This window comes from Salmo salar, chromosome ssa10, assembly GCF_905237065.1.
Source record: "Salmo salar chromosome ssa10, Ssal_v3.1, whole genome shotgun sequence".
In the NCBI taxonomy this organism is placed as follows: Eukaryota; Metazoa; Chordata; class Actinopteri; order Salmoniformes; family Salmonidae; genus Salmo; species Salmo salar.
Window position 1 is genome coordinate 97,784,542 of NC_059451.1, and position 24,551 is coordinate 97,809,092.

Sequence of the window (24,551 nt, forward strand, 5' to 3'; positions counted from 1 at the left end):
CCAGCCTCACAACCGCAGACCAGATTTAACCATGTCAGCCCAGGACATCCACATCCGGCTTCTTCACCTGCGGATTGTATGAGACCAGACATCCGGACAAGAATTTCTGTACAAACTGTCAGAAACTGTCTCAGGGAAGCTCATTTGCATGCTCGTCGTCCTCACCAGTGTCTTGACCTGATTGCAGTTCGGCGTCATAACCGACTTCAGTGGGAAAATGCCCACCTTCGATGGCCACTGGCACGCTGGAGAAGTCTGTTCCTCACAGATGAATCCCGGTTTCAACTGTACCGGGCAGATGGCAGTATGGCGCGTCGTGTGGGCGAGCGGTTTTCTGATTTCAACGTTGTGAACAGAGTGCCCCATAGTGACAGTGGGGTTATGGTATGGGCAGGCATACAGTAAGTTACAGACACCAAACACAATTGTATTTTATCAATGGGAATTTGAATGCACAGAGATACCGTGACGAGATCCTGAGGCCCATTGTCGTGCCATTCATCCGCAGCCTTTACTTCATGTTTCAGTATGATAATGCACGGCCCCATGGTCCCAGTTCCTCCATGGCCTGCATACTCACCAGACATGTCACCCATTGAGCATGTTTGGGATGCTCTGTATTGACGTGTACAACAGCATGTTCCAGTTCCCGCCAATATCCAGCAACTTTGCACAGCTATTGAAGAGGAGTGGGACAGCATTCCACAGGCCACAATCAACAGCCTGCTCAACTCTATGCGAAGGCAAATGGTGGTCACACCAGGTACTGACTGGTTATATGATCCACACCCATACTTTAAAAAAAAGGTATCTGTGGCCAACATATGCATATCTGTATTCCCAGTCATGTGAAATCCATGGATTTATATAAATTGAACTGTAACTCAGTAAACATTTTGAAATTGTTGCATGTTCGGTTTATATTTTTGTTCAGTGTATGTATATATTTTTTAACTATTCTCTCTAGTAAGTTGTTCCTTCCAAGGTGCACCACGGAGCAAAGATATGCAAGACAGGACGCTAGATACTCTAGTGCATGCAGACAGTATCGTCAGTGAAGGAGGTGAGCGAGTGTTGCATGACACACGGCATTTGATTGGAATTTTGCTGCCGGTGATAGGCAGGACTCACAGGAGGTATGTTTGTAAATTAAGTTTATCAAGCTATGTAGCATATTGATTTCCTTCTTGATTAACAAATACAATGAAAATGTTTTGTTGTTTTACTGTAGTACTAGCCACCTACTATAGCAATTTCACATGAACTCACATTAACTCACATTAAGCATCTCCAATCCAAAAATAAATCTAGAATCGGCTTCCTATTTCGCAACAAAACATCCTTCACTCATGCTACCAAACATACCCTCGTAAAACTGACTATCCTACCGATCCTTGACTTCGGCGATGTAATTTATAAAATAGCCTCCAACACTCTACTCAGCAAATTGGATGCAGTCTATCACAGTGTCATCCGTTTTGTCACAAAAGCCCCATATACTACCCACCACTGTGACATGTATGCTCTCGTTGGCTGGCCCTCGCTTCATATTCGTCGCCAAACCCACTGGCTCCAGGTCATCTATAAGTCTTTGCTAGGTAAAGCCCCGCCCTATCTCAGCTCACTGGTCACCATAGCAGCACCCACCCGTAGCACGCACTCTAGCAGGTATATTTCACTAGTCACCCCCATAGCCAATTCCTCCTTTGGCCGCCTTTCCTTCCAGTTCTCTGCTGCCAATGTCTGGAACGAATTGCAAAAATCACTGAAGCTGGAGACTCATATCTCCCTCACTAACTTTGAGCATCAGCTGTCAGAGCAGCTCACAGATCATTGCACCTGTACATAGCCCATCTGTAAATAGCCCATCCAACTACCTCATCCCCATATTGTTATTGAATTTTTTATGCTCCTTTGCACTCCAGTATCTCTACTTGCACATTCATCTTCTGCAAATCTATCACTCCAGTGTTTAATTGCGAAATCGTCATTAGTTTGCCCACTACGGCTTATTTATTGCCTTACCTCCCTAATCTTACCTCATTTGCACACACTCTATATAGATTTTTTTTTATTGTGTTATTGACTGTACGTTTGTTTATTCCATGTGTAACTCTGTGTTGTTGTTTGTGCCGCAAAGTATCATTGTACATATTTAATTAAAATGACAATTGAACAGTTCGAGGTATTCTCAGATAACCTATGCAGAGAAATATACTTTTTTTTTTACATAGAAATAGGCGTAATGATTATGGCTCTAGATTGCAGGACAAAGCTGTTTCAGGTGTATGAAAAATGCTAAATGTTTCTAACTGCCTCCCTCATGACCCCCCCCCCATCCCCACGTACTTTGTGCCCTCTCTAAAATAATGATGTCTCTGCTGGGGAGAGTGACATGTCTTTGTTTCTCACTTCATACATCTGTATTATGTCATTCCCAGTCCACTGTCCCAGCAATTTGTTTTTAATAAAACATCAGTCAATTATTTTACATACAGAGACTACAGCAAACCAAAATTGGTTCTGGGAAAGTTCCCAGAACATTTGTTCGGTCACAGCCAATGTTCTCATTACACAAAAACTGTCCAGTTGGGGTGATGATTATAGAGTGTTTGTATAAAACATTCACCTGATGTTGCTAGAATGTTCCTAGAACACATTTAATCTGTTCTTTAAGCCTCTGCGCCAAGCTGTGGCCTTGTGCGTTTTTTTCAGTCAGATATGATCAATCAGGACACAGAACATAATTTCTGGGTTATTAAAATGTTCCCATCCTCTTCATATATTGTGTACTTATGATTCTCTTTCTTCATCACGTGTTGAAAGTCTTATGAAATGTGATTTTAGTTGGATCTGGCTTCCTTTAAATAACTTGTATTCTTGTGTATTCATATGCTTCTTAAATACAGACTCAGAAACTTCAAACTAAATCAGAAAACCTTTTCTCAATTTCAAAATAACATTTCATAACACTTTCAACACATGTTCTTGCAACATCAGGTGAATGTTTTATACAAACATTCTATAATCATCACCACAAATGGACAGTTTTTGTTTTATGAAAACATTTGTTGTGACCTTACGAATGTTCTGGGAACTTTCACATAACCAATTTTGGTTTGCTGGTAAAACATTAATTATACATTGTGCATTTACATTACCTGGAATCCTAATGTGAACTTTTGGGGAATGTGCTGTGGTAGTTACAGATGTTATGCTCAACATTTTAGTGAATGTTAGGAGAACATTCCAAAGATATTTCATTTAAAATAAAACAATTTAAATAAAAACATTTTGTTATCAAAAACATTCTCTGAATTCTCATTCTCTGAATGTTTTGGGGATGTTATCATCCTAAAGTTAGATAAAACTAGAACCTAACTAGAACTTAATGGGAATCTTAGCTAATGTTCTGGGAATGCTCCCGGTTTGCTGGGATGATTGTTTCACTTGTTATCATATGCCCATTGACTCTATTAAGGAAGTGTGACAGTTCATAGATGACAAAAAAGGACAAAGAGGAAACAAACTTTGACTGTACCCCTGGGGTTAGCAGTACCACAGTCACAAATACACAGAGGGTGTCCCAGATGCCTCAATAGACCTCTGTTCCTCACATCCTTACCATCATGGACAGTAATGGCTGAAAGGACTTGATAGACTTCCACCTCATCATCATTTATCAAGTATTTTCAGAGTTGTAGAGAAAAATAAGTACAGAACACAGAAAGAGAGCAATGTAGCTAAGATTCTGTATTCTCTTGTAGGACGAAGCCAAAGTATTGACAGATCGTTTTTTCTAAACTACCTTATAGGTTCAATGTTGCACAATAGGACACCAGTAGAGATTTTTTTATTTCACTAGACAAGTCAGTTAAGAACAAATCATTATTTACAATGACAGCCTACACCGGCCAAACCCGGACAACTCTGGGCCAATTGTGCGCCATCCGATGGGACTCCCAGTCATGGCATCTTTGTGATCTTTGTGAACCAGGGTGTCTGTAGTGACACCTCAAGCACTGAGATGCAGTGCCTTCGACCGCTGCGCCACTCGGAAGCCCAGTGCATTAGATTGAATCAGATCAAGTGTTAACTGGCGATAGCCGACACCCACATAGCTGATGTTTTGGCGATGTCAGAGGTGTAACTGCGTTGGAACTGTCAAATTGGTGAGAAGCTGCTCTTGATCATTGTCACAAAGCCACACCTGACCCTCTTGCATTAGAAGTTCAGAACAAGAAAGCCTAGGCTATATAGAAATAATAATGTTCAAAATTACAATTATTTAATGTCAGCCTAATCAAGGTGTAGGTTACATCTCACATTCCAGTGTTCAAACTTGTAAACAAAGCTGAATGGTGTTTTTCTAAATGCGACTTAATGTCCGCTTTAGGTATAATGACAGGAGCTGCTTGTGGATTTGACAGCTCTAACACAGTTCCACCTCCAACACCGTCAAAACAACCGATATGCGGATGTCGGCTAAAGCAGATCTGATTGAATAGAGCCCTAATTGGACACACAGGCATGCATATACGTACACACACAACAACACACGCTAAGGAGAAGACTGAAGAAAGGCAATCTCAGCCTCTATAATGATGTGTTTAAGGCCTGGCTACAGGATAAAGCAGCTGGCCTGCTCCCAGGCACACAGATGGAGCAAACACTTCCACTTATTAATTTCCTATTTCATACGTGTGAAATGCAGAAAGGACATGTAAACACCATGCACAGGCACACATTAGTCATCATCACGGCTGTTATTATAGCTTTTCTTAAATGACAGAACTAAATTAAAAGTTAGTCACAAAAAAACTATTGCTTTTGTTTGTTGGAGAAATCATATTAATTTAGAAGGAAATGTAATAAAAATGGCATTTATTTGACAATGTAATTTTGAGAGCGCTACTGCATGAATGCTCTTAGTAGAATTTTCCCTTTTCCTCTCTTTTCATTACATTTAGACCGAGGGCGAGGGGGGAGTGGGGAGCGGTGTCAAGAAGGCAGGAGATTACCCACTGGGCACACACTGGTTAAATCAACGTTGTTTCCATGTCATTTCAAGGAAGTTATGTTGAACCAATATTGAATAGACGTTGAATTGACGTCTGTGCCCAATGGCTATTCTGTTATGATTAACTATGAATGGCACTCACATTAGTTCTCCTGTCATAGTGCTAGCCAATACAAGATGGGATCTAAAACGTACAGATACGAACCCTCTGATTCAGCAGAATAACAAATTAGAGCAAGTTACAAAGTACAGTAATAGTTACAGTATACAGTCACAGGCACTAAAATCCAGCCTATTTCTCTCTTTCTCTTTCTTTCTCTCTCTCTATCGCTCTCTCGCTCGCTCTCTTTCTCTCGCTTTCTGTTTCTCTTTCTCGCCTTTATCCCTACTCTATTCTTCTCTCGTCCTCTCTCTAATGAGATAGTCAGATTAAGCAGTTAAGGGAACCCTCTTTTCTAAGTGTGTAGTGATGGCACAAAATTTTTTGTTAACATTTAGTTAACATTTGCCTCAAGGTTACAGTCAAAAAAGGTTTGGAATAAAGTTGAAATACTCCATAGACTGGACTGCCAAGTGAATACAAATATTGACTTTATCTGACAGCTCAGATAACAAGACCCTGTCAACAACCGATCTAAGTCTCCAAAATACACCATCTGTTCTGATTAAACAGACTTTGAATTCCCTGCCTCTGAGGGAATTCAGTTTTTTAATCATCAGCTCACAGCCCCTCCACCATTCGTCCTCCATCTGTTGGCTGTCGAAGTAACCCTGGGCAGCCTTGTCATGAAAACCTGCTAGGCAACAAGCATCACTACGGAGATACCAGAGCACTTATTGCATGACCTGAGCTTCTAATGTCCTCTATGGATTTAGCACGTATCCCATGATCATTCAGATGATCTCACATTGTCTCCTGATGCTTTAAAAGGCTGTGTTGCACTTGGGGATTGTTAATATATATTTTTATTTAACTAGGCAAGTCAGTTAAGAGCAAATTCTTAACAGTGGGTTAAGTGCCTTGTTCAGGGGCAGAATGACATATTTTTACTTTGTCAGCTCAGGGATTTGATCTTGCAACCTTTCAACTACTAGTCCAACACTCTAACCACTAGGCTACCTGCCACCCCATATGTTATAATTAACTCTAGAGACTCAATCTAATTCAGCCTTCTTCCTCACCCTCACAATATGAAGACAGTCGCAATGGCAATGGCTTCTCCAAACATGTGACTGCATGGGCATGTCAGATGCACGTTATGCATATTTAAATAACTAACTCTCTCTCCCTCTGTCTGTCTCTCTCTCTGTCTCTGTCTGTCTTTCTCTCTTACACAGTGCCAGCATCATGCCTAAGCAAGTGGAGGTGAGGATGCATGAGAGTCATCTGGAGCCCATAGAAGCCAGGCCCAGGAACAAGTGTATCAGCTGCTTCTCTTCTCTCTTCAAGAACCTGCTGCTCACACTCACCGTGCTCGGTCAGTACCATTGTCAGCTGTTTTACCAAGCACACGATCACAATCTCTCTTTCACTCTCTTTGTCTCTCTCCCTCTCTCTTTCACTGTCTTTCTCTCTCTCTCTCTCTTATGTCTGTCTGTGTATTCTTGTTTGCCTGCATGTCTGCCTATCCATATACTGTATAATGACAAAGATGAATTTCTTACTTGATATATCAGAGCCCACGATGTGTTTCAAACATCTCTTCAGACACCAACGGTTTAACGTTGAGGCAGAGAAAAAGACAAGCATGGGGTGGGTTACACAAAAGGCACTTCTGACAGATGACACGGTTCAGTATTCTGGCCAGATGTGCTCTGTCCTGTTATGTTAGTGGCCAGGGCAATGGAGAGGAGAGGAGCAGCCATCTGTGCTGGCCCAGCAAGCCAGGTGGCATGTGCCCTGATCTTCCCTAGCCCAGTACCACCTGGTGCCCCCTCACCACCACCACCTGGCACCCTCCCTTCCCTTATGTGTAGAGTGAGCCATAGATAGATATAGACTCTGATAAGGATTTTTCTGCAGTTCAGGTCATGTGGTCAGGAACAACTCCTGGCCCTAGTCATGTGTAATGTGAGGATATAGCAGGGAAGGATATGATAGTAATTTATTATAATGGAATGATGGGCAGAGTGGTAGTGATGCTAAAAATACCCTTTTTGTTTCAGGTCACAGCGATTTTGTTTGCATTCAGTGGTTTTATGTGTGTTCAAATGAACACGTGTGTGAAAATAAATGAGTGTGTGTGTGTGTGTGTGTCTGTGTGTGTGTCTGTATGTCTGTGCATGCGCGCATGTGTATTCATAATATATACAACAGACCATTTGGCAGAACACTTTCATAGCGGCTCCCTTAGTGGCATTAATAATCTGCCATTATGGAAATTGCATAAGGGCTTGGATGAGGGGTTGGGAGGGGGTTAGAGATGTAGGATGCTCCATGCACAGGAAAACAAATGCCTTCCTCATCCAGCAGGTGTGCAGCATCAGTAGGGTGAGGTTACGTTTCTGAAGCTGTGCGTGAATGTAAAACAGCTGACAGATATCTGTGAGGTTAAAAGGCTTGAATTGCCCCTCTCAGGGCCTGTGATCTTTGGCAGAGATCTAGCAGCAGAGGAAGTGCAGCCTACGGGGGGTGAGGCGTGGATTGGGTCTGGGCCTAGCCTTGTCAGGCTTGAGCAGGACAGAGAGAGAGAGAGAACCGGGGACAGGGACAGAGACTGACCACAGGGCCAGTGTGCAGACGGGACTGCAGGGGGCAGGAGCATTCAGAGTTCAGCTCTCTCTCTGGGACACAGGGGGAGGAGGGGGTTGGGGTGGAAGGACACGGCTAGAGAGGTTGGGGTGTTGGGGGATCGGGGGCTAGTTTTCTATCTAGGATACATGTAGATTGGATTTGGGAAGTGGGTTAGGAATGTTTTCCAAGGTTGAACCATGGGAAGCAAAGGAGGTCTGGTGGGGTTGAGGGCACATGGTGATAAGGTCAGGGCCATTGTAGAGTGGAGTGTGTTATTTTTTTCCTCAGGACTCCCCTTGCTTATAGGCCTACTCCATATACTGGAGTATAGTGAGAGTGATATTATCATACCCTGATGCTAACTGACTGTTTCCTAGAAAACCTGATTCGGAGGGAATAGAGATGCTCCTCCAAGCACTGTGAGAACCTCTCCCTCTCTGAAGCTCTGACTCCTCCTCTGTCTTCAAAGAGACCTACTCTTAATCTTCTATCAGACTCTATCAGCCTCTCTCACACTGGGACTCAATTCTGTCTCCCCCATCCACACCTACCCACTGGCCCCTACACATGCAATCCACAGCCTCTCATAACCAGATCCAGACTGATAAATTAATACGCAACGAGAAGCAGCAATTTAAGGCAGACCTATGGAAATGAGATATTGTTATTGTTTGTTAATATTCTTATAGATGCCTTTATATCATAATCAAGTCTTATTTGGAAATTATTCTCATTATCTCCAAACTCTCTCCGCACAGTTTTACAACATGTTTTCTAAATGGAGAAAGTCCTTATCACCCCGGACCTTCTCACAAGGGAGCCAGACACAGCACTCTTGGGTCACTTCCCAATCCCACCTGTTCTTAACTCCTTGGCCTCTGAGTTAGGGACCTCTTGCCTTCCCTGCACTAGGGTTATCATGAACACTGTGGCACACAACCTCCTCACTACTGCTTTCTCTCCCTCTGCACTGCTCTCTGTCTCTGGTCTCTATGTAGTATTGGTTCCCCTCTCCTTTTATGGTGTCTCTCTCATTCCTCTGGCTGCAGACATAGGGGATTCCCTCTGTATGTATTAGCATTCTTTCACACCCTTCCCTCTCTCTCATTCTCCAGGTGTGATTCTGGGGGCTGTGTCTGGGATGCTGCTTCGTTATGCCTCTCCCATCCACCCAGACATTGTCATGGTGATTGCCTTCCCTGGAGACATCCTAATGAGGATGCTGAAGATGTTGATCCTGCCTCTCATCATCTCCAGTTTAATCACAGGTATGGTATGGTACAGTCATGGGTTCAATATAGGAGAGAGGACTACTGTTTTTAAATACAGTTTGTTCAGTTTATTATTTATTAGTATCGATCATCATCTTTCACTTTTAGCACTTCAAAGCAACTTAATAGGCCTATACTTATTCCACACTGCTATAACAACACATATTCAATCTGAAAGAGGAAAAAGGCCAGGTTTAAAAGTGCTTGTTTTGGCTGTAGGTCTGGCTGGTCTAGATGCCAAGTCTAGCGGTCGCCTGGGAACAAGGGCTATGGTCTACTACATGTCCACCACGGTGATTGCTGCCGTGCTGGGAGTCATCCTGGTGCTGGCCATCCACCCTGGAGACCCCAAGATGAAGGAGCAGCTGGGAGATGGCCAAAAACACGACGATGTGTCCAGCCTGGATGCCTTCTTTGACCTCATCAGGAACCTATTTCCTGAGAACCTGGTGCAGGCCTGCTTCCAACAGGTAAAATACACTACAACACCCACATTTATTTAACCAGGTGAGTCAAATTTTAGCAAATGTTTTTAACAACAATGGCCTGGATGAGACAGCTAATAAGGGCCTGGATGAGGCAACCCCAGAACAAGTCTTATGAAGACCACAATGACTTAAATGTTTTTGTATTTACATCCTTAGCCCTTAACTTTACCAAAAGTTAAGATGGGTTGAGATGTAAGATTTTAAGGACTTGTCTGTGTTCTCTTGTCCCACCTCAGATCCAGACAGTCACTAAGAAGGTGGAGAAGGTGATTGAGGAGGACCTCAATGCCACCACTGTGGAGGGGCTCCTGTCCAACGCCACCAAGGAACCTGAGTTCATCATCAAGAAGTCCCTCCAGTTTAAGAGTGGCATGAATGTGTTAGGTATGGTGGCTTCTCTTTTGGACCAGGCCGCAATTGTTTCTACAACCGCCCAAATGAAAGGAATTGTGCATATAACACTTTTAAAATTGTCTTTACTTATTTGTCTGAGAATAAACCAGTGCATCAGATCATATCACACTTCAAGTGAGCCCTGGGTGCAGCTAATTCTGTCTCACTAACTGTAGCAGATTTTTATTCATCATAAAAACAACTTCCCCATTCACTATCATCTTCTGTCTTCATACCTCTCCTTGAGCCCATTTACTCTACTCAATCCCAGCTGTGATTCCCTATCCTGACTGTGTGATGCAGGTGTGATTGGCTTCTTCATTGCCTTTGGCATTTGCATGGGGAAGATGGGAGAGAGGGCCAAGCTCATGCTGGAGTTCTTCAACATTCTCAACGAGATTGTTATGAACCTGGTCATCATGATCATGTGGTAAGAGATCTTTAGCCTTTCAAGCCCATTCTATATGGACTTACGGTAGCCATAAAAACCAGAGGAGGCTGGTGGGAGGAGTTATAGGAGGATAGGCTCATTGGGTGGCAGGTAGCATAGCGGTTAGAGCGTTGGGCCAGTACCCGAAAGATCGCTGATCCGAATACCTGAGCCGTCAATGTGACAAATATGTCGACGTGTTCTTGAATAAGGCACTTATCCCCTCATTTGCTCCAGCACCTATCTGGTGTATGTGACAATAAAACATATATTTGTTATTGGAATGGCTGGAATGGAATCAATAGAACGGAGACAAACATGTTTGATGTGTTTGTTACCGTTCCATTTATTCCATTCCAGACAATAAAACGAGCCCGTCCTCCTATAGCTCCTCCCACCAGGCTCCTCTGATAGAAACATGCGTCTAATTCACAAGTATTTTTATGATTGCGTTTGGTAATCCGGTATATATTGTAGACGTTGACTGAGAAGGATACAGTGGGGGAAAAAAGTATTTGATGCCTTGCTGATTTTGTATGTTTGCCCACTTACAAAGAAATGATCAGTCTATAATTTTAATAGTAGGTTTATTTGAACAGTGAGAGACAGAATAACAACAAAAAAATCCAGAAAAACGCATGTCAAAAATGTTATAAAATGATTTGCATTTTAATGAGGGAAATAAGTATTTGACCCCTCTGCAAAACATGACTTAGTACTTGGTGGCAAAACCCTTGTTGGCAATCACAGAGGTCAGACGTTTCTTGTAGTTGGCCACCAGGTTTGCACACATCTCAGGAGGGATTTTGTCCCACTCCTCTTTGCAGATCTTCTCCAAGTCATTAAGGTTTCGAGGCTGACGTTGGGCAACTCGAACATTCAGCTCCCTCCACAGATTTTCTATGGGATTAAGGTCTGGAGACTGGCTAGGCCACTCCAGGACCTTAATATGCTTCTTCTTGAGCCACTCCTTTGTTGCCTTGGCCGTGTGTTTTGGGTCATTGTCATACTGGAATACCCATCCACGACCCATTTTCAATGCCCAGGCTGAGGGAAGGAGGTTCTCACCCAAGATTTGATGGTACATGGCCCCGTCCATCATCACTTTGATGCTGTGAAGTTGTCCTGTCCCCTTAGCAGAAAAACACCCCCAAAGCATAATGTTTCCACCTCCATGTTTGACGGTGGGGATGGTGTTCTTGGGGTCATAGGCAGCATTCCTCCTCCTCCAAACACGGCGAGTTGAGTTGATGTCAAAGAGCTCCATTTTGGTCTCATCTGACCACAACACTTTCACCAGTTGTCTTCTGAGTCATTCAGATGTTCATTGGCAAACTTCAGATGGGCATGTATATGTATTCTTGAGCAGGGGGACCTTGCGGGCGCTGCAGGATTTCAGTCCTTCACGGCGTAGTGTGTTACCAATTGTTTTCTTGGTGACTATGGTCCCAGCTGCCTTGAGATCATTGACAAGATCCTCCCGTGTAGTTCTGGGCTGATTCCTCACCGTTCTCATGATCATTGCAACTCCACGAGGTGAGATCTTGCATGGAGCCCCAGGCCGAGAGATATTGACAGTTCTTTTGTGTTTCTTCCTTTTGTGAATAATCGCACCAAATGTTGTCACCTTCTCACCAAGCTGCTTGGTGATGGTCTTGTAGCCCATTCCAGCTTTGTGTAGGTCTACAATCTTGTCCCTGACATCCTTGGAGAGCTCTTTGGTCTTGGCCATGGTGGAGAGTTTGGAATCTGATTGATTGATTGCTTCTGTGGACAGGTGTATTTTTTACAGGTAACAAGCTGCGGTTAGGAGCACTCCCTTTATGAGTGTGCTCCTAATCTCAGCTCGTTACCTCTATAAAAGACACCTGGGAGCCAGAAATCTTTCTGATTGAGAGGGGGTCAAATACTTATTTCCCTCATTAAAATGCAAATCAATTTATAACATTTTTGACATGTGTTTTTCTGGATATTTTTGTTGTTATTCTGTCTCTCACTGTTCAAATAACCTACCATTAAAATTATAGACTGATCCTTTCTTTGTCAGTGGGCAAACGTACAAAATCAGCAGGGGATCAAATACTTTTTTCCCCCACTGTACCTCTTTTTCTTCAGAGTGTATACAGTATTAAACACAGGAGGCTGCTGAGGGAAGGACGGCTCATAATAATGTCTGGAATGGAGTGAATGGAATGGTATCAAACAGATGGAAACCACGTTTTTGATGTGTTTGATACCATTCCATTTATTCCGTTCTAGCCATTACTGTGAGCACGTCCCCCCCAATTATGGTGCCACTGGCCGCCTGTGGTTTTAAACCTCTCCTCTGCCCCTAGGTACTCTCCCTTCGGTATCTGCTGCCTGATCTGTGGTAAGATCATCTCCATTGATGACCTGGAGGTGGTTGCTAGGCAGTTGGGGATGTACATGGTGACTGTAATTGTGGGCTTGATCATCCACGGAGCCATTTTCCTGCCCGCCATCTACTTTGCCATTGTCAGGAAAAACCCCTACACCTTCTTCATGGGCATCTTCCAGGCCTGGATCACTGCCCTAGGGACAGCCTCCAGGTAAGGGCCACAACATTGCATGCATCAAACTATTTACACTATTTACATCTAACTGCTGTCACTGTAAATGTACAGGTAACTTTTCATAGAACTATTATAAAAAGAGTAATATCTTTCATATCACATACGCAGGCTGAACATTGTGGAATAATGAATGCAACACCATGACTCTCTCATACTGTAGCTGTGTTTGTCTCTGTCAGTGCTGGGACACTGCCTGTCACCTTCCGTTGCCTGGAGGAGAACTTGGGAATCGATAAGAGAGTCACTCGTTTCGTGCTCCCAGTCGGGGCCACCATCAACATGGATGGAACCGCCCTCTATGAGGCCGTGGCGGCCATCTTTATTGCCCAGATGAACAACATCTATCTGGATGCTGGTCAGATTGTCACTGTCAGGTACAGACTGCCATAAAACATACAGTTCCTTCAGAATGTATTTATACCCCTTGACTTATTCCACGTTTTGTTGTGTTACAGAATTTAAGATGGAATAAATATAGTTTTTTCCCACCCAACTACGCACAATAACCCATAATGATGAAGTGAAAACATGATTTAATACATTTTTGCTAATTTATTGAAAATTATAACCAGAAATATCTAATTTACATAAGTATTCACACCCATGGGTCAATACATGTTAGAATCACCTTTGGCAGCGATTACAGCTGTGAGTCTTTCTCTGTAAGTCTCTAAGAGCTTTGCACTCCTGGATTGTACAATATTTGCAATTTTTTTTATTTTTTATTCTTCACTCTGTCAAGTTGGTTGGTGATCATTGCTAGACAACCATTTTCAAGTCTTGACATCGATTTTTTCAAGCCAATATAAGTCATAATGGTAACTAGGCCACCCAGGAACATTCAATGTCGTCTTAGTAAGCAACTCCAGTGTATATTTGACCTTATGTTTTAGGTTATTGTCCTGCTAAAAGGTGAATTTGTCTCCCAGTGTCTGTTGGAAAGCAGACTGAAGCAGGGTTTCCTCTACGATTTTGCCAGTGCTTAGCTCTATTCTGTTTCTTTTTATCCTAAAAAACTCCCTAGTCCTTGCCGATGACAAGGATACCCATAGCATGATGCAACCAACACCATGCTTAAAAATATGAAGAGTGGTACTCAGTGATGTATTGTGTTGAATTTGCCCCAAACATAACGCTTTGTATTCAGGACATAAAGTTCATTTCTTTGCCACATTTTTTCAGTTTTACTTTAGTGCCTTATTGCAAACGGGATGCATATTTGGGAATATTTGTATTCATTCATTCAGAAATCCCTGAGCGGTTTTCTTCCTGTCCGGCAATTGAGTTTGGAAAGACGCCTGTATCTTTGTAGTGACTGGGTGTATTGAAATAACAAACAAAGTGTAATTAATAACTTCAACATGCTCAAAGGGATATTCAGTGTCTGCTTTTTTTTTTTTACCCATCTACCAATAGGTGCCTTTCTTTGCGAGGCGTTGGAAAACCTCCCTGGTCTTTGTGGTTGAATCTGTGTTTGAAATTCACTGCTCGACTGAGGGACCTTACAGATAATTGTATGTGTGGGGTACAGAGATGAGGTAGTCATCATGTTAAACACTATTATTGCACACAGAGTGAGTCCATGCGACTTATTATGTGACTTGTTAACACATTTCTACTCCTGAACTTTTTAGGCTTGCCATGACAAAGGGGTTGAGTACTTATTACATTTTTTGTTAATTTATAACAATTCTAAAAACATAATTCTACTTTGACATTATGGAGTATTGTGTAGGCCAGTGACATAATATCACATTTTAATCAATGTTCAATTCAGGCTGTAACATAACAAAATGTGGCTGAGAATACTTTTTGAAGGCACTGTACTTTCTGATCAGGGTGGGAATTTCACTGCCTACCTTATCAATGTAAGTAGTGACGTAAATTACATCAAATTTAGGGGACACTGTTATTCAAAGACACTTACGGTTACCATACATAGTTATGTGTTTGTGGATTAGGCAGGAATTGAGTACTCATCCTCAGGGATGCCAGTCCAAAATATCCTGAATCCCCATATTATTATTACAGTCACTCCAACTCACTCTGAACGTGCTTCATGAAGTAACTGTACCCATTAGCCTCAAGTGCAGTTTGGTTAATAGATACAGTCCTTGGCCTTTGGACTTTTAAATTTAATCTATAGAGCAGTTTTAACCATGAACTGTTTTCTCTCCTGTCTATCTTTCTCCCCATGCAGTCTGACAGCTACCCTGGCCAGTGTTGGTGCGGCCAGTATTCCCAGTGCTGGACTGGTGACTATGCTTCTGATCCTCACTGCAGTGGGCCTGCCAACTCAGGACATCAGCCTGCTGGTTGCTGTTGACTGGCTCCTGTGAGTGGATCTGCATTGCTAGTGATTCAGAACCAAGTTAATGTAATCATATGTATTCAAAGTCAAGGAACTTATTGTGGGAATGGCAGGTAGCCTAGTGGTTGGACTAGTAACCGAAAGGTTGCAAGATCGAATCCCTGAGCTGACAAGGTAAAAATCTGTCGTTCTGCCCCAGAACAAGGCAGTTAACCCACTGTTCCTAGGCCGTCATTGAAAATAAGAATTTGTTCTTAACTGGCTTGCCTAGTAAAATAAAATTGTGTATACAGTATATATACCATGCTCTCAACAATAGCTGAGTTTTCTTACCCCTATCCATCCCGTTTTCTGATCTCCACACAACACTTTGGTGTATTCCCACCCATTCCTTTTTTTCCAATCCCAGGGACCGGTTCCGTACCTCAGTGAACGTGGTGGGAGATTCGTACGGGCGCGGGCATAGTGTACCACCTGTCCAAGGCTGAGCTGGACGAGCTGGACGCTACACATGGCAAGTCAGATGACATCGAGATGATGAACAAGACCTCGTCCTACTATGATGACCTCAAGAACCACCACGAAAACAACTCCAACCAGTGCGTCCAATATGCCGCTCACAATTCAGTCGTGGTAGATGAGTGCAAGGTACAATTCATGCTTGCGGACATAGAGACTGGTATATAGCTGCCTAACATGCTGCATGCTGCACTGCACCTTTTCTTTTCTCTCTTTCATTTTGCATGTTTGTATATGATGCCAATGTAAATACATACACAGTTATTTTAAGAAGAAACAGAAAAATATAAAAAAATACATGTGTATATATTTCCGTGTGAATTCGCTTGGAATATCAGCTTTTGTGCAATATTTATAAGAATACATTCTAAACTTGCAGAATATATTTCTATTTATGTAAATACCACAAACAGCTTATGTAAATACCCAAATAATTGCAAACCAGAAAAAATGCACCCACAAATATGAGACAGTGTCACTCACAAGTGCAAATCCAAATCAGTGGGCTTACCCTAATTCCCCCTCACACCGCCACCTCCCCCACTCATCACCCCCCTTCTGCCACCACCTCCCCCACTCACCACCCGGCCTCATTCCCTCCCTTTCAACCTGCTGGGGTTAGATCTGAGAGAGAGGGAAAGCCATCTAAGCTGCGCATGCAGGTTTCACCACTATCTCTTTCCCCAAATCCCTTTTCAAATTATGGGGTTTAGGCTCTTTCTCCAGGCTACTTCAGAGGCTGTGCTGGATTATTCCTGCTGCTTTCTAGGCTTCGTTTATCAATTTGTGATCAAATTAGACTTCATAGGGTTTATGAGAAAACACTGTAGATGTGCATTCTCTTCGTACTCTGTTATATCCATTAAAATGACTTAAATTCCTCTGTCTAACTGTATCATTTTAAAGGGATGTCATATAATTGCAGAGAGAGTGATACAGTGCTTCATTAGCACTGCATTTTATGACTGAGCCCTGGCACCCTCCAGACTGGGACTGAGTCATTCTCAGTCTTTAGAGATGAGATGCTTTTGCATTTTCAGACCAGCTATTCTTGCTCATTGTGAGAAATCTTGTGAAATTGGAAGATACAATGTAGCTCACGATTAATCTGAAACAGTAACACTTTGAATCCACCGTTTGAATAGATCAAGGCCGTTGGCTGCTATGATGTGGAGGAATTTGGACTGCTTATTTTGTAGAGCAGCGGGCCCTGCTTTCAAAGGGCCTACTGATGAACCCATTCATTTATTACAGGATCAAGGGTGTTGCCTAGCAACACTGAGGCCTTGCACTCCAATGGTCTGACCACAACAATATACTGTATTCTGACAATTTTGTATCCATCCATTAAGCTAGCGAAGCATGGTACAAAGGCTGTTTTCTTCCAATATTTTCTCTCTTTATTTTCTTGTATGTGGTGGGTGTACATAAACTAACTCAAATAACTTTTCTAACATTTATCCAAAGATGCAAACCATTGTAGAACGCCTTGCAAAATAACTTGTACAGACTAAAACATAACATTGCACTCATTTTGTAGTATTTTGTACCTTGTTTTATTTGTATCTGTTTTTGTATTTATAACATTTTATATACCGATCTTCTATTTTAATTGAATCACTCTTTTCGCAGAGCATTTTCCTGCACAGCAGGAAACACAAATTGTAGCGTAGGCAAGGTTTAAAACATTTGTAATTGCAACTTTAAAATTTCAGACTGGATTTGATAAATGTTTACAGGGGTTGGAACCAAAATAATTTTCCAATCGTTTAGTTATGAACAAAACCATTATTTGTTTCGTTTCGTTCCACTCTTACGACCTGCAAAATAAAGTTCTGAACCAGTTCAAATCCAAATAAAGTACCGGTTTATAGCGTTCCCTTCTGTTACTTTTTAAACCTGTATTTTTTTAACGTTAGCTCTACATTGAATTACTTCACCAATCAGTGCAAATAGATCAGCTTGCAATAGAGCGGGCAACCTATAGATTTGTTTACATGCTCAATGACAAGTGTAGGGCGTGAGATGCAACTGGAATTTTGCGGTTGGGGAGAGAGCGAGAGAGGGTGGAGGAGGAGGCTTGGTTTGAAGTGCTGGGCATCTTGTTATGACATGCATAATCTAAATTAGGCCCACAGAATTATACCTATGGTGGAGCGGCTTCTATGGAGGAACTTTGAATGTCTTTGAACTTCCGAGTGTTGGCTTAACGTTGGACCAGAGCTAGCTAGCTAGCTAACAAGCTTGTGTGTGCAGAGAGGCACCAGAATTAAAAACACTTAGTTAATAAATCCAATGTGAAGAATGATAACTATATTATCTGTAACTAGCATGGAAAAGTTTCCAGGTTGCGCAGCAGTCTAGGGCACTGCATCGGAGTGCTAGAGGCATCACTACAGACCCGGGTTCGATCCCAAGCTGTGTCGCAGTCGGCCGTGAATGGGAGACCCATGAGGTGGCGCACAATTGGCCCAGCGTCTTCCGGCTTAGCCGAGGGTTTGGCCAGCCAGGATGTCCTTGTCCCATCACGCTCTAGTGACTCCTTGTGGCGGGCCAGGCACATGCACGCTGACACGTTGGTGCAGCTGGCTTTTGGGTTAAGCAAGCAGTTTGTCAAGAAGCAGTGTGGCTAGTCGGGGTCGTGTTTCGGAGGACACATTGCTCTCGACATTCGCCTCTCCCGAGTCCATATAGGAGTTTTAGCAATGGGACAAGACTGTAACTACCAATCAGATATCATTAAATTGGGGTAAAAGGGGTAAAAAAAATTACAGCATGGAAAAAGTTATTCTTCTCATTCTTCTCTAATTAAAAATCTCTCCCTAATTTCCTAATCACGCTTGTAACGTCAGTAGGCTAGAGTAGCTTAAGCTTCGGAGGGGGAGGGGTAGGTAGCCTACACGCGCACACACACTGGCAAAGATTTTCAGCTGGCAGGAAGACACTGGAATGAGTTTCTAAGTGACAGAGTGAGGGCTTTGCGTAGGCGCCTTATTGCGTTTTTTGTGGGACTAAAAAAATTGGTCCCGGAATGTAAAATAACATTATTAACCGGTTCCCATGCTTTTAAAATAACGGTTCTGTTCCGGAACAGAGCACTTTAGTTCCCGGTTCTGATTCTTTATTATTTATTTATTTATTTGGTTTTTGGTTCTGTTCCCTAAATCGGTTCCAACCCCTGAATGTATCAACCCCTACAAAAATGTCTATTCATTATAATCCGCATAATAATTCACATTTGCTGCGGCTGAATCATTATTTTCCTGCTGTGAGAAGCAGGGTCAAATTAAGATCCTCTGTATTTCACTGCATGTTAAATTTGTGATTATATGTTGATTGTTCTCAGGTCAGTAAAGGTCTGGTGCTCGTTGTTAAGACAGACCACCGTGATTCCATCAGCATGATCCTCAGTGATTGTCCAGGTCTTCCTGATACCTTCAGTATACACCTATCTTTTATATTGTGATCAATCATATAATTGGAGCACAGAACCAATTGTTTCATTATGATAGTCTTTCGTTGATATTTTGACACTTAAAACAATTGGAAAAGTACAATTTGAAAGTAAAAGGCTTTAAGTATATAATGTAGGTGCAGCCAAATGCAAACCAAATAATCAGAGTAGTTCTACAGTTCTTCTGCTGCCTTTGCTCCAAAGTATTCAGTCCAGGTCATGAAGCATGCACTGTGCCTGTTTACATAGATGTGTAAACCTGCTGTTTAGATGTCCATGGTGATTGCTTTCAGGTAACCTCGACCACTAATGGCTCTACCGCTGCGGCGACCATGGCGGAGTGCATGCTTGTTGAGGAGGAACCCCAGAAACGTGAATAAAGCCAGCACACAGATCCCCAGTTCCACATGCTTTCCTATCTGGTGAAAAAAAGAGTCATGCGAACAAAACTACTAATTGTCTTTTTTTATGTAGTTTTATTTCTTTTTTGAAATGTTTGTATTAGTTCCTACAGTGTTTCTAACCGTCTATCTGACTGACTAAGAGGACTAATACTAATTCACTTATCGGTGAGACGATAACAAAGGTATGTTTGACCTGTTAGAGCACTAATGTTTGCTTCATAGCAAACATTTGTACAACATAAATTATTCCTAGAAATATATGCATCCTGCATCTATAAGAGTACTGCATTCAAAGCAGGGGGAGGGTCAGAGTTTGGGGGAGTAACATTGGAACAACAGTCCTCCAGAATGTGATGGTAGCTGTGAGTTTGTTACTGGCAATTTGGCAGTCTAACAACAGACAATGTGTGGAAGATAAGAGTGTGAGTCATGCTAGACTGAAGGAATGCCTGTATCAAACTTTACATTATTACACACGTCATTACTATTACCAATGATACCACAGTAGGCATCTGTTGAGCCCTGGCCCCTTTTTCCTCACAAGTTAACCTTTGACCTATACCTGACAGAGCCCATGTGACCTATCTGAGTGTCTTTGTTACCTGATATTACCCACATTCCCCAGGGGGAATTAGGGTGGTGATACTGTAGAATACAGAGACACATACCTATAAGGGCAGGGTCTGCAGCCTGAGCCTTACTCCACAAGCACATGTTCTCTGGAATTCAAAAGCACAAAACACATATGAAACATGGAACCTCTACTTCCCTTTTTATTGTAATACGTTCTTTTTCTACTGTAAGGGAAAGGGACTTCTTAAATGTCGCTTCTAGCTTCTAGTGTGAGATTATATACTGTATCTGTGTGATTTGGGTGTGTGGCTGTGTGTATATGTGTGGATGGGTTGGGGGTGAGAACATGACATATCTCCCCAGTTACTAATAGGGACCAAACAGGCATATAATCAATCAAGCCAGAAGCCTTTGAAACACCTCCATGACTTATTGACGGTCATTTCTATCGTCTTTCGGGGTTTCTTACTCTGTACACAATCTATTTGTAGCTAACTCCAAGTGAAGATGGTGTCTCATTACTCATTTCAACTCCTACAAATTATATACCAAGAGGTACATAAAGATCTCTTCACGCAATTACTGCAATGCCTCAAACAGAAAAGTAAAGGTGAAATTTGTCCCCAGATACCAATATATCAATAGCTTCAGTTCAGGGATCTTTTTCATATAAATTAGTCCAAGTACTGAAGTGTAGGAGGTATTTATCAGACCCCTCTCCCTTCCACTGAAGCTATCAATTTGATTATCTGAGGCTAAAAATAATGAGAACCAAGTGTAAATTGTGAAGGCTCTAGGAAGATATCTAGAACCATGATTAATATGCCAAGTAAAGCAAAAATCAAGTTGTTCCAAAACTGAAAACTAATGTAATACTGAGAAGTACAAATAGCACAATTGCAGCTTTGAGGATGAAAGAGTTCTAGATCATTTTTTATCCATTTTTGACACAGGTCTCTTTTCACATTTGACATTTGTAATCGAAGAACCCAATAAAGGGAAACTATACTCAGGCTGTAGCATTAACTCCTTGGCAGGGAAAGATACACTTTCACCAAGCCCTCAACATGTTTACCTGCTCATGAAAGAAAATAGGATATTGACACTTGCCTTTATATAGCACAACTTAAATATGAAAGCTGTGACTTTGAACACATCGACTGTTTAACACCTTGATATTTTTTAAAGAGAAACATTTTTTGCATATCTTGCACCTATATGACAGAGACAAAGTTTCCCTTTACAACTATTCCTAAGTAAGCTACTTTAATTAAGGGATTATTTTTAGCACACAGAAATTTGCCAATTTTTCCAACTTTACCATTCCAGTGACTCCAATTTTCTTGGCTTCCCTTAGTGCCTGAAAGTACAAACACACATATATTATCAAAGATGCCACAGAACAACCATAGAAGTTAAAAAAGTAATAAGACCGCAAGTTTCAACAGGTTGATAACTCACTGCACAACTAGTGGCCAGTTGGCAGTATTTACATCCTAAACTATTTTTATCCACCCCAAGAGTGGGGTCTCCTTTGTGAGTAAACAACCTATTACCACAGACGATGACGACTGTTCTCAGAGACCCTGAATGCTGCAGCTGTGTGTATCATTGGTCTCATATTGTTACTAATGTATAGCAGTCATCTTGGTGCCTGAAAATGGCCACTACAAACATGGCAACAATAAGGTAGGAGAATTCTATCCCCCTAATGGAACCAAACTGGCTAAAAAGAGAAACCCACATGAAGTTAGATCACTGGCTGCTAATCTTTAATACATGTATGTGACTGTATGAGAGACGTTTTGTGCAGGTGAGGCGTTCTGCAGGTGTGGATGTCATTTCTTTATCTGTGTCGTGTCCTGCTCTATGGTCTAGTTTTGTTTATTTTGTTCAATGACAACCTTGCTTTGAAGATGTTAACTCCAAACTGTGCAGTCAGTTTGACCGTTATAACAATGCCGATTAAAGTAACACTAGAAAACTTAACAAGCATTCATAGTGCAGCACACAGTCATTTAGTTACCTGAAACACTTTCTCAGTCAGAATATCAATGCCACTTGTATAACTTGTATAACAAAGTGTGCTTCTCTACGCCACAGCACACAATGGCGTTCTGCTGTAAGAGCTGCATGGACACTGCCATCACACACAGACACAATGCACAGACACACACACACACCCATGCCCGCACACACACACTTATGCACACACACGTATGCACACTCGCATACATGCACAGTCGCACACAACACATACACACATACGACACTTGCATGCACATACGCACACAATTAAACCTGGAAGGTCACCACACACATTCTAACATGCAATGAGTGAGATGCTGAGCACAGCACTAAAACCCCTGACGGCCCTAGGGCTCGGGCCTGACCTTTGACCAGTGTGTCACCATAGGGATTGAGTGTTGGAACACTATTATGTTCAAACTCACTGTTGTAGGAGCATGAAGTTAAACATGATGATATTTGTTTTGCACCACTATCTTAAAAAGCATGATATTGAAGTGCCTCCTTGCACTTTGTGTACATATTGAAGGTAACAAATATTTTGTTTTATTTTTGGGAGGGGGGGTTGACATGGTATGTAGGAATAGAGATTAATTGCTGTGACAGTTTTTTGTAATCCTCTAGAGAAATATTATCTATGTTCTGAATAAAAATAGATTAGTCAAAATGTCGAGAAAATAATGTGTAATAAATTGCTTATTATTATTTGTTAATAGCTGTTAACTAGTTTTCTCACTTAGCTGCCACACATCAATATATACATATCTTTTTTTGTATCTAATGTAAGCGTTTTGAATGTTTGTTCCATGGAGATATAAGTTGTGTCCATTCATTTTCATTGTGCATACATGTTCCAGAGATCACAATGATTCTGAAGCGCACAATGTTGAACTGGAAAGACAAATAGAAAGAGGAGAAACTATCTGATTAAAAAAAGGAGTCCATGTGGGGTGATGTGCTGTTTCTAAGTTGGTGAAATGTGGATGTTATCATGACTAGGTTTCCAGAGGAAGAGGAAAAGGTCAAATTTACCATTAACTAATGAAACAAGTACAGCTTAGCTCGTTCATTATGACTAAAATAGCAAATCTGATCAGAATGTCTGGCCTTGCACCTAACAAAATATAGCTCCTCATGTGGTCACCCAGATCCTGTTCCAGGAATCATCTAGACTTTCTAACAGAGAACACCACACTCACCATCAGTGTCCGCCTCCTTGTCTTGTGCTTTATGCATCATATTGTGGTAACTACAAGACATACATATTTACACCAAACAGTCATAATTCATGTTTAGATTATTCCTTACAGTTAGAGACAGTAACTGTAATGAGCCCCAGTGTCATATCCATACACTAGCCTCTGTCTATCCAGAACTATCAACCCACCAGTACCATTTCATAAACCTATCCAGACACATATTGGTAACTTTGCCTTTTGCCTATCTTCATTTTCATCACAATTGTTTGCACACACACAAACAAACCCAATATTGAGTAAAGAGGATGTTCAAATGGAAATGGGTTGGCACAGTATTTCTAAGATGAGCCAGTATATCTTCAAGTCTGTATTCTACAGAAGTCTCTGTCTTTCTGATAGGCTCCTCCTGAGTAGACCTGATAACCTTTCTCACTCCTGCCCTACCTTTCGCTCCCTCGCTTACTGTTCTAGGATGTCCCTTATTTGTAAAACTGTTGCTGTAATTTTGATGTAAAGGGAGAGAGTATGTCTGGGAGACAGAATATTACAAAATAAAGACAAAAAATATCTGATTTATTTTCTTTACCAGATCTGTGGTATAAAAGTATGTTCATACATATCAATAAGTGTTGTACCATTGGTGTACATACGATTATGATAACTAATAAATGTTGATTCATAACTAAATGTGGTCTGTCCTTTTAGATTTTTTGATGAACACAACTTACAAGACGGACACTCACATTGAACTGTATATGTGCTACCTTCATACAGTCTTCTTGACTATCAAGTGATCACTTTTCATGGCATACTGTACTGTACTCAGAGGATTGACTTAAGGTCAGTTGACACACACACACACACACACACACACACACACACACACACACACACACACACACACACACACACACACACACACACACACACACACACACACACACACACACACACACACACACACACACACACACACACACACACACACACACACACATTATGAATAATTCACTGCAGCCTTTTGCTTTGGCTCTATTGGACCCCTGTCTCTGTGTTGCTTCTCCAATTAAACCTCAGTAATTATGTGCCCTTTCCCCACATCTCAGAGAGAGAGAAATAGACAGCAAAATAGA

At 41.7% G+C, this 24,551-nt stretch overlaps 1 pseudogene across 1 annotated transcript; it reads left to right on the forward strand.

Annotated features, from left to right (window-relative positions):
- Positions 1–1,041: 1,041 nt before the first annotated feature.
- On the forward strand, positions 1,042–24,105 carry LOC123723695 (excitatory amino acid transporter 2-like; annotated as a pseudogene). Its single transcript, XR_006757049.1, has 11 exons — positions 1,042–1,063; positions 6,359–6,498; positions 8,870–9,022; positions 9,245–9,495; positions 9,750–9,897; positions 10,210–10,336; positions 12,673–12,906; positions 13,110–13,304; positions 15,131–15,265; positions 15,651–15,889; positions 19,508–24,105. The product of XR_006757049.1 is annotated as an excitatory amino acid transporter 2-like (transcript).
- The last annotated feature ends 446 nt before the right edge of the window (positions 24,106–24,551 follow it).